The sequence below is a fragment of the Danio rerio genome, chromosome 21 (assembly GCF_049306965.1).
Source record: "Danio rerio strain Tuebingen ecotype United States chromosome 21, GRCz12tu, whole genome shotgun sequence".
In the NCBI taxonomy this organism is placed as follows: Eukaryota; Metazoa; Chordata; class Actinopteri; order Cypriniformes; family Danionidae; genus Danio; species Danio rerio.
The window spans coordinates 35,837,501-35,848,726 of NC_133196.1; the positions used below are offsets into that span (position 1 = coordinate 35,837,501).

An 11,226-nucleotide genomic window follows, 5' to 3' on the forward strand; every position below is an offset into this window, starting at 1 on the left:
CCCATGCAACTTGGTTTTACACGTCTAACCCAGGAAGAAAGAAGGCACAGATTACAAAATCATCTCTACCTTTACTGCGACCAATCGGGGCACATGAAATCCACCTGCAGCGTACGACCTCCCACACCGTTTCAATCGGTGAGTTCCTCTCATGTTCCATCACTATTCAGTGTATTTATTCCTGTAACAATTACGTATGGTAAAAGAACGATTAATACCACTGCTCTTGTTGATTCTGGTTCTGCTGGAAATTTTATAGCTAAAAAGTTTGCATTAAATCATGAACTATCTCTCAGCTCATGTAACTCCTGTCTTGCAGTGGAAGCATTAGACGGTCGTCCTGTGGGTGAAGGACGCATCCGCATGATAACTAATAAACTACAATTACAAGTTGGTGTTTTGCACACTGAAAAGGTACAATTCTATATTATTGACTTCGTTAATCATCCGTTGGTATTGGGGTTGCCATGGTTACGCCGACATGATCCTCATATTTCATGGAGGGATAGATAGATTCTTCAATGGAGTGAGTCATGCATGAAGTATTGTATTCAGCCCATTCATAGGATCCTGTTGCAAACCTCTAACATTCTGTCTGCACCAGATAATTAACAAATTCCCATCGAGTACCACGACTTACACAAAGCTTTTAGTAAGCAAAAAGCTACTCAACTTCCCCCGCATCGGCCAAGCGATTGTGCAATTGAATTATTTCCCGGCTCAATTCCCCCAAAAGGTCGAATATTTCCCCTGTCACAACCAGAACATAAGGCTATGTCTGAATATATTGAAGAGGAATTGGCCAAAGGTTTTATCCGACCATCAACATCCCCAGCATCAGCTGGGTTCTTCTTTGTAAAGAAGAAAGATGGCAGTTTACGTCCCTGTATTGATTACCGAGGGCTCAATGAGATTATCGTTAAGTTTCATTACCCATTGCCTCTCGTACCTCCTGCCCTTGAACAATTAAGACAGGCTAAATATTACACCAAGCTTGATTTACGCAGTGCATATAATCTTATCAGAATCCGTGCCGGTGATGAGTGGAAGACCGCGTTTTCCACCACTAGGGGGCACTATGAGTACACGGTAATGCCCTTCGGCCTGGCAAACTGTCCGTCTGTGTTCCAATCCTTCATGAACGATGTCTTTCAAGATATGCTGGACCGTTGGGTGATCATTTACATCAACGACATTCTTATCTACTCAAACAACATGGAAGAACATGTCAAGCATGTGCGTAAAGTGTTACAACGTATGATTCAACATCAACTATACACAAAACTAGAGAAGTGTGAGTTTTATCAGACACAGATCGCCTTTTTGGGCTATGTCATCAGTGCGGAGGGGATTGCGATGGATTATGCGAAAGTTCATACAGTACAACAATGGCCTTTACCCCAAAATCTCAAGGAGCTACAACGATTTCTGGGCTTTGCGAACTTTTATAGACGGTTTATCAGAGGCTTTAGCTCCATAGCAGCTCCGTTAGCTGCCATGACCAAAAGAAACTCCCACAGATTATCCTGGTCCTCCGAAGCACGTCAAGCTTTCACAGTTCTCAAGACCTGATTCATCACGGCTCCTATTCTCTGTCACCCCAACCCAGATCTACCTTTTGTAGTGGAAGTGGATGCATCCAGCACAGGAGTCGGGGCGGTGTTGTCCCAACGCCAGGATCAACCACCTAAAATGTATTCATGTGCCTTTTTCACCCATAAATTGACCAGCGCAGAACGAAACTATGATGTTGAGAATCGCAAATTATTGGCAATGAAATTAGCTCTGGAAGAGTGGCGACACTGGCTGGAGGGGGCTAACCATCAATTCACCATTCTGACAGACCATAAGAATCTGGAATATCTCCGCTCGGCCAAACGTCTAAATCCCAGGCAAGCTCGTTGGGCTTTATTCTTCACCAGATTCAATTTCATCGTTACATACAGACCAGGGAGTAAGAATGGTAAGGCAGATGCACTATCCAGGCTAACAGAGGACAAAACCACCATTAGCGATGCAACGATTCTCCCTACCAAATTATTAGTGGCTCCAATGCAGTGGGACATACTTACCGAAATTCAAGAGGCGAACCGAGAGAATAACCCTCCAGCAGACTGTCCAGCTCATGTAACCTTTGTACCCAATGATATACATTCACGACTACTTACACACGTTCATGACATTCCCAGCTCTGGGCATCCAGGCATTATGGCAACATTGGAGATAGTCAAATCACGCTTCTGGTGGCCTTCACTCACGAAGGATGTGATCAATTACATTCAGAACTGTAATGTTTGTCAAACGACGAAGGCATCTCACCAAACCCCTGCAGGCCTATTACAACCGTTACCTGTTCTGCAGCGCCCCTGGTCCCACATAGCAGTGGACTTCATCACTGATCTCCCTGTTTCCCAGAACAACACGGTCATCCTAACGGTGGTCGATCGCTTCTCCAAGGCTTGTCGGCTGATTCCATTACCCAAACTATCTTCCGCCTTTGAGACAGCAGAGGCTCTGTGCAACCAAGTATTTAGAATCTTTGGCTAACCTGATGATATAGTAACTGACCGGGGATCTGAATTCACTTCTCGGGTATGGACCGCTCTCTGCAATAACCTCAATATTAACGTTAGCCTTATTTCAGGGTATCATCCTCAATCGAACGGTCAAACTGAACGATTGAATCATGAGGTGATTCGCTTCCTGCGTTCCTACGGTCAACAGCAGCAGAATGAATGGAGCAGTTACCTCATGTGGGCGGAGTATGCACAGAACTAATTGATAAAACCAGCTACAGGTATCACTCCATTTAAGTGTATTCTTGGTTATCAACCACCGCTGTTCCCATGGTCTGGAGAACCCACTGAGTTACCAGCTGTCACGGATTGGCTACAACGGAGCGAGGATGTTTGGAATCAGGCACACAGACATCTCATGAGGGCCGTTAGAAGGAGAGAGATCCAGGCAAATCGCCATCGACACCAGGGAACCACGTATCATCCAGGGCAGTGGGTGTGGTTGTCAACACGGGATCTTCGTCTGAGGTTACCTTGCCGCAAACTCAGTCCCAGGTATGTAGGACCATTCAAAATTTTACGTCAAATTACTCCAGTGTCTTTCCGCTTGGCTTTGCCTAATCATTTTCGTATTTCTCCCACTTTCCATATGTCATTACTCAACCCCGCTGGTGGTCCACGAGAGGAGGAGGTTGAGGAAGGATCGGAAACAAGGACCCCCTCACCTGTTATTATCGAGGGCAAAGAAGCCTATCTCGTTCGAGAAGTGCTGGATTCTCGACGCCAGGGTGGCGCCCTCCAATATCTGGTGGACTGGGAAGGGTATGGTCCAGAGGAACGATCCTGGGTGAATGCTAGAGATATTCTAGACCCAACTCTCACAGAAGAGTTTCACCAAAGGTTCCCAGAGAAACCAGCCCCCCGACAGCGCGGTAGACCCCGGCGTCAGGTGCATTCTCGCTTCAGGAGCCGCTCGCAGGTGGGGGGGTTCTGTTGTAAATGAGGGCGATTCCAATCCTCTCGTGCACCACCAGAGGGAGCCATCGCCCAAATTCTGATTCGACTGATGGACTCAAAATCCCATAAGCCCTTCTACCTGTCACTAATTGCGGTCCAGGTGTCTCTCATCATCCCAGCGCATATATACCACACTCACGCTCTGATTCATTGCGAAGTCTTGATTTGCCCTGCTGTCATTACTGAGCGATTTCCACTCCATTCCTCCGTTTGATCTGTGTTTTGACCCTTTGCCTGACTCAACGATTAAGAAAAACATCTGCCTGCCCTGAACTCCAGCCTGTTATTTAGATACTTAATACTTAATAATGTTTTTATCCCAAAATCATTTGCCCTCTTACAATTAGCGGCTGTAAGTGCAGTACTGATGATGGAAAGATTTTTAAAGAATCCCGCTCCCACAAGCAGTTCATGCAAATCTGACTTTGCGAGGGTTAAGGCAAAAACCAGAAAATATAACAAATCTTACATTGCGCTTGGTTTTACCTGCATGTTAAAGCAGGAAGTCGATATACCTCAGTGTGTTCTTTGTCAAGCGATTCTTTTCAATGAATGCATGAATCCATCCAAGCTCAAGCCCCATCTACAGCAGAAACATCCCAATGAGGCAGAAAAATCGACAATTTCAAACATCAGTAGTTGTGTTTGGCCTGGCAGGCTAGTATTTTTCAGCAGCAAGCATTAATCCCTGAGAGGTGTTTAAAATGTTATATTTGGCATCACTCCACATGGCATGTGCTAAGAAGCCGCACACAGTTGGCGAAGCATTGTTATCACCAGCTACTAAAGACATAGTCAAAGAATTATTTGGAGAGGAAGCGGCACGAATGGTAGATTATGTGCCTTTGTCGGACAACACAGTAAGCAGACGCATACGTTCAATGTAAATATTTTGCAATTTTCCATAAAATCAAGACAGGTAAAAAAAACTACAGAAACTACAAATGTTACAAATATCAATGTTTAACTTTTCATCTACCACTGCCTCATTTAGAAAAGCTATCTATTTCAGTTAATGCAAATATTTCATTGTTTTTAATGAAATAAAAAAATTGAGAATAATTTTTTTTTGTAATAATTTTTGTAAAAATGTATGAATTGATGCAATACTCTTCGCTTACTGCTTTTATTTATGCAAATCCATCCACACATTAGATTTAGAAATTGTCAATGAACACACTTTGAAATTAATTGTTATCATAGCATTAAATCTAACAGTGCAACATTTACAATTAATACATGTTGGCAGCCAGTGGCCTTAGTGGCTTAGTAAAACTGCATAAAACAATCTACACATCACATTATATAAAATTAAGTTTGCAGAAATAAAAAGAAGCAAAAAAAAAATATCTTGTCATACTCCTTAATGACAGTCAACTCTGCTGCCTTTAAAGTTAGAATTTGCTTGATATTCTGAAACAAAGAAAAAACATTCGTTAGAAAGATAACCAAAATTAGACCTATTTTTTTAAGTTGTTATTAGTTCCTAACTTCTAGTTTACGAATTAGCACATCATTATTAATGTGCTGTTATTGTGAAGTGTTACCCACACTTGGTTTTTGATAAGAATGGCAAGCCAATCATCTGAGCTATAAATGGCATGTGACAAATGTTAAAGTCGAAGGAAAATTATGCCCAATTAATTGAATGCTGGCAGAAAAGGGCACATGCAAAAATTTTAAACAATTCAAACTACCCAAATTTGTATGTAAAATGGCTGTAGATATTTTAAAAAGTTGATGATTAATGATTCAGACTATCAAAATTACTGTACTTATTAGATTCTGAACAGTAGAGAGGATTTATGTCCCACTCATCTCTTTTTGCTGTACAGTTATTCAGACACCATCAGTTTGTGAACTCTGTGGTGAAAAAAATGAGTAATATCTGGCAAAACAACATGTTCAGACGGAAATGCATTTGAATTATATATTCATTATGAGAAAGTGACTCAAAATGAAGTAAACAAATGCACTTTTAAGTTCACATAGTAAACATGAACTAGTGCATCATCTATAGACAACTGGATGACAACAGGTGGGTCCCCAGATTTGCGCAATACTTAACATATTTAGATTTTTCTAGTTGTTAGTTAGTCAAGTGGTTGTCAATTCTGGTTCTCACAACCCTCTGCCTTGTACATTTTGCATGTCTCTATTGCTTATCACATCTGATTTCTAAACATAATAGTTTTAATAATTAATATTTTAATAATTGATTTCTTTTTTCTTTGCCATGATGACAGTACATAATATTTTACTAGATAGTTTTCAAGACGCAGCTATTAATTATAAATTAAAGGCTTAAGTAGGGTAATTAGGCAAGTCAATTGTATAATGATGGTTTGTTCTGTGAACAACTAGGGGGGGGAAATGCTTATGGGGGCTAATTATATTGACCTTAAAATGCTTTGTTTTGTTTTTTTTTTTTATAAAACGGCTTTTATTGCAGCCAAAATAAAACGAATAAAAACGTTCTCCAGAAGAAAAAATATTATCAGACATACTGTGAAAATTTACTTGTTAAAAATAATTTGGAAAATATTTAAAATGGAAAAAAAATTCACAAAAGGGCTAATAATTTTGATTCTGTGCCATACATATTGTTCACTTCTATACATAACCTGAACACAGAAAACTGGCTGAACTTAAGGCTCAATTCATTTAAAAACAAAGATTTACACTAGAGCATCTTCAGATGAAACTTATTACATAAGTTTGAAGGATTATTTAATCGTAACTGATGAGATTGGCATAAAAGTCATGTCTCCTGCACTTTAAAAACGTCAAATTGAACACACTTCTGTCAAACTGGAATTGTGGAAGAATATCCTGTGACTTCACAAGCCACTTATGCTTAAATGGAACGAGCCTCTGAAGCAGCAAGAGAAACACAAAATGTACATAAAAGGGTGGTCAAAAGGACTGAAAATTGCTTCTCTAGATGACAGGTAAGATGGCATCAAAGAATGTGGTGGCTTGTTCACTTGAGGATGAAGGCAGAAAGAACTTAAAATGATCCATCATTTTTGGTTTTACAAATATTAGCAAGACAATAGTTGAACATATGCTTTTCTACTTACATCGAAACTAACATTGAGCTTTTGTAATAAATAATACATGCAGGCTGTGCTTTTGTTTGTCAGTCTTTGTGAATATTTTTAAATGGTTAGTTCACCCAAAATTTTATTGTTATTAATTACTTTGTCTCATGTTTTTCCAATCCTCTAAAACCTTACTTCATTTTCAAAACTAAAAAAATCTAGTTTTTTTTTTGTTCCTTTTGTAAATGCATTAGAGCAGCTGCAGTCTATGGAGGATTGAGGAGCACTTGAATTAAATCCAAAATATCTTAATTTGTGTTGCAAAAAATGAACAAAGGTCAAACTAATGGACTGAAACAATATGAGAGTGAGTAAATAAAGTAATAACTGAATTTTCATTTTAATGAATACCATCAAACTGATTTTATGACAAGAGAAAACACAAGTTTTATATATTCTCCAGCCTTTCCATGTTTCTTCTGCATGTTTGTAAATGCCCTTAAAGCTTTGCCACCTTGTCACAATTTTCACAAATGTCCAGACAGAATGACAGATAGCAATGAGGTCTTTTCTTACTGTTTGTGTTGCAGGACAGCAGATGTGAACTTGTAGGGCAATGCAGGGGGGTATATTTAGTTCTATTAAACTGCATAAATACAGATTTACACAACACCCTTGAATTGTTAAAAAAAAATAATAATCCGTGACAGGAACCAAACTTGCTAAGTGTAATGAGGTTTGAAGCTGAAGCCATGTTCATTTGCCAAAATTTAATGAAAAGAACATTTAAACCGTCCAAATGGTAAGGCACATATCAAAGTCGAGTTCATGGGCAAATTAACCAAAACACAATAAACAGTCCAACCAACAAACAACCCAAAAGGGTTATCCAAAAGGCAAATATCCAGAGAATAATGCAAAAAATAGTATGCAACAAACAAACAAGGCAATAAACACTCAGTAAGGCAATGGATCTGGCAATACTTCAAATGGTCTGTTGGTCCAGTTCATGTTTAACATTGAAACTACCGCAATTCTACAACTACTAGAATTACCATAGCGGTCAGTCTGACCATTCTCATATAAGACGTCATATGGCATATTTTCTTTCAAAGCTACTTCTGAGATACTAAAATTAACCTTTGAATGTCTGTGATACAATGTGATTTACCCCATGGTACCAATTCAGACTAAATACAAAATACATATAATGAACTGAATGAAAGACTAGTAGATATAATTACATTTACCTTGATTTATTTTTGGCTAAATCTGGCAGCTTTAAGGATGTGTTTTCTATTATGCAGGCCAGGGGTGCTCAACCTTGTTCTGGGATATCTACCTCAGAGTTCAGCTCCAACCCTGATCAAACACACATGAACCAATTAATTAGGCCCTGAACAGCACTTGATAATTACAGACAGGTGTGTTTGATACGGATTGCAATTGAAGTCTGTAGGAAGATAGATCTCCAGAAACAGAGTTGAGCACTACTGATGTAGACCCTCGTTAGTCTGGGCTAATCTATCAGGCTGTTTCTCAATTCCAAGAAAGCAGAGAACAGACATGCGTTCTTGTGGAGACCGGTCTTGCTAGGTCACCTTGGACGAACAAACTCGGGAGACTGCGAGGACAGAGAACGCGTCCTGTGAGGAATGAGATGCTGCGTTCTTCCTGATGGTCACATGACCTTTATGCATTTGTAACCAAAAATTATTTAAAAATTACAGCATTCATTCAACGATTTATTGTTTTTCCCCTTTTTACAATATATTCTATGCATAAAGACTTTTTAAATATACGTTGCACAATACAAATAAAACTGATTTTAATATGAATTTTAGCAAATAAACACCCTTAATGTGTTTATGCCTTTATTAGGGTTTTCATGGTAATGTTTATGTTAACTGTTTCATTTAGGGAAACTCCTGAGGTAAATAAGTGATATCTCTGAATTTTAATAATTAACCTATATAAAATACTTCCCACCTCCAGTTGCAATGACTTCTGGGTCTTCCAGAGCGAGTTCGGTGCTCAAGTCTACATCAGTGCATCCTCGATATCAAGAACACATCCAGGAAATTTCAAGCACCCTATTTTCTTGCAGTCTTGAGTATTGGAACTGAACTTTGGCAGCTGATTATGACGTTACACTAGAACACAAGGACGCAAGACCGCTGAAGAACGCATATTGAGAAACAGCCTCAGTTTACCTGAGTCCGCCCACAGACTTTAGAAAGGATGTGGAACAAAGCTCTCCAATTTCTGAAAAATGTGGCACGGGTGGTCAACCTACAATGGAGGCACATGATGTCAGCCTGAAGGTGAGCTCAAACTAGAGTTTAAACTTGTGAAACCCTGTCATACAGCGCTGCAAAAATGTGTGTTTGGTCCATGTTTTAAATTTCTGTCCAGAGAGATCATGTTTTGATCCTCGATTGGTCTCACGCAATCAAGTGATGCGATTTTGCAGGTTAGAGTCAACCAAGCTTGAACTTTCCAATGCAGCGAATAGTGAAACTTGCCCTACGACCTTACGTTTCCGGTCGGACGCATTCACATGCATATGAATGGAAATCTAAGGGGGAAAAAGTGTGACCACAGCTTTGTGATTGGACAGACAGCCTGCTTTAGATTATGTAAATTAGGTTAGTTATGTATATAAGATAATATAGGTTGTACAGTTTATAGGGTTATATTAGGTAATATTTTTGTGTTGAATTTCTGTGTATATGATTGTATTTCTGTTGTTTAGTGAGACACAATATTGTTAAATTAATCTTACCTGAACGATAACATTTCATATGATTTTGGATAGACTGCAATTGTGTTTCATATGACTTTGCTTTCTTATATTGCATTTTAAATACTCATATTATAATTATATTATGCAAATAAAAATATAATACAAATATTTTAGTGCATTTGTTTCAAAATATGAATCAATAATAATTAATTAATTGTGTTTAAATTATTAATTATTATTTAATAATTATTAATAACTTACTGTCATAAGTAAAAAAAAATATTAAAAAGCTAAAAGAAAAGGACATAATTAACTTGCCAATCAACTTTTCTTTTTTTTTTTTTTTTTTTGATTATTGGATTAGTCACATCGGCTTCCTTCAAGACAGAATAAAGCATTGAAACAGGTTGTTAATGGTATGTTTACGGTAAGCAACCCGATTTCAGGCAGGTATGTAAAAAATATTCTAGCCAAATTATCTAGTGCAAAAATGCTAACTCTTCTTTTTTCCCCAACCCTTAACCCTTGATCCTCAGTCTAAACTAACATTATTAACCCGTAGAAGTCTATTTCAAATATGAACACTACTGCCATCTTCTGCATGGGAGAGGTATTGTGAAGGCATTGTTGCAGGCAATGCATAGGCAAGAGGAAACAGATGTAATTAGAAACATTTATTAAGCAAAGTTAAAACAAAACAAAATGATACACAGCAAGGAATAAAAGGACAGGGTAACTGAGCAAAATTTAACGATGGAGAAGCAAGGACTGAAATAGAAGCAGTGCTTATATACAAATGTCTTTCAGATGAGACATTAAACCAAAGTCCTGATTCTCTGTGGTCATTAAAAATGCCATGGCACTTCTTGTAAAGAGTAGGGTTATAAGCCCGTGTCCTGGCCAAATTCCCTCCATCAGGCCTTACCTCATGATTGTGAAGCGCTTTGGGTGTATGGCCATACACAAAATGCTCTACATAAATGCACACATTACATTACATTACAAGCAGCAGACTAAGGGCCATTGAAATAACCAGGGGCGGGAGACAATGAAAGTCCAAGTCTACTAACTGGGGTGACAGAGAGTTCAACAAGAGCGGGGCACAGTAAAAACACAGGGATTTAAGGGGTAGCTTTTATATGCTCCATAATATAGATAGTCTTTGCAAGAAGTAAGGCACAGTGGTGGAACAGGAGGGGGAGGGATGGAGGGCCAGGTCCATACTGGGGAGCAGAACAGGTAAAGAGAGAACTGTCAGGTGGCTAAAGACTGAAGGTGGGGCTCAGTGTCACTTGAAAGTAAAAGCAAGGGCTCAGCAATACTTGAGAGCTAAGGAGTGAAGCTTGAAAGCATAGATTCTGCAGTGACACTTGTTGACAGTGGCTGCCATATTGGAACTGGACTCAAAGCTGGTAGCCAAATTGAAACTGGACTTAAAGCTGGCTGCTGTCTTGGGAGTTCATGGTTGGCTTTTTAAAATCTGGGGACATGGCACAGGACTGGCGGTCATCGTGGGTGCAGATGCTTAGCTGGAATGATGAATAATCTTGTCTTGCTGAAGCTTCCTGCAAATCCCAAAGCCTTTGGTCCCTTCTGGTTATTTGAAGGAGGAACCACTAATGAAAAGACCTATGACCAACATCATGACACATCCCTCGAGGACCATTAAAGATTAAGGTGGGTTTTAATGGTGCATTGAGTATGTGATAGAAAAAAGTATGTGAGCATACAGTCTGGGGTGTCAGAGTAATTAGTAATGTCCAGAAACTTACAAATTTGGTCCTTAATGTTTTTTGATTCTTGGCCAAGACAAACTGATATACATATGCATATCCCAAGGCCTTCGGTCCTTACTGGTTATTGCCTCCCCAACAAATATTTAGAACATTCCTCCTCCCTCTTT

At 39.1% G+C, this 11,226-nt stretch overlaps 1 protein-coding gene across 8 annotated transcripts in view; it reads right to left on the reverse strand.

Moving 5' to 3' along the window:
- Nucleotides 1-7,940, reverse strand: part of rgs14b (regulator of G protein signaling 14b) — a 63,272-nt gene extending 55,332 nt beyond the window's left edge. For 6 of the 8 annotated variants that reach the window (XM_073936086.1, XM_073936085.1, XM_073936075.1 and 3 more), the window contains exon 1: nt 7,828-7,939. The gene's annotated coding sequence lies outside the window, so the exon portion shown is untranslated. Of the gene's footprint in view, nt 1-7,827 lie in introns of all 8 variants that reach the window. The other 2 variants (XM_073936095.1, XM_073936084.1) reach the window with 1 other exon arrangement.
- Between the last annotated feature and the right edge of the window lie 3,286 nt (nt 7,941-11,226).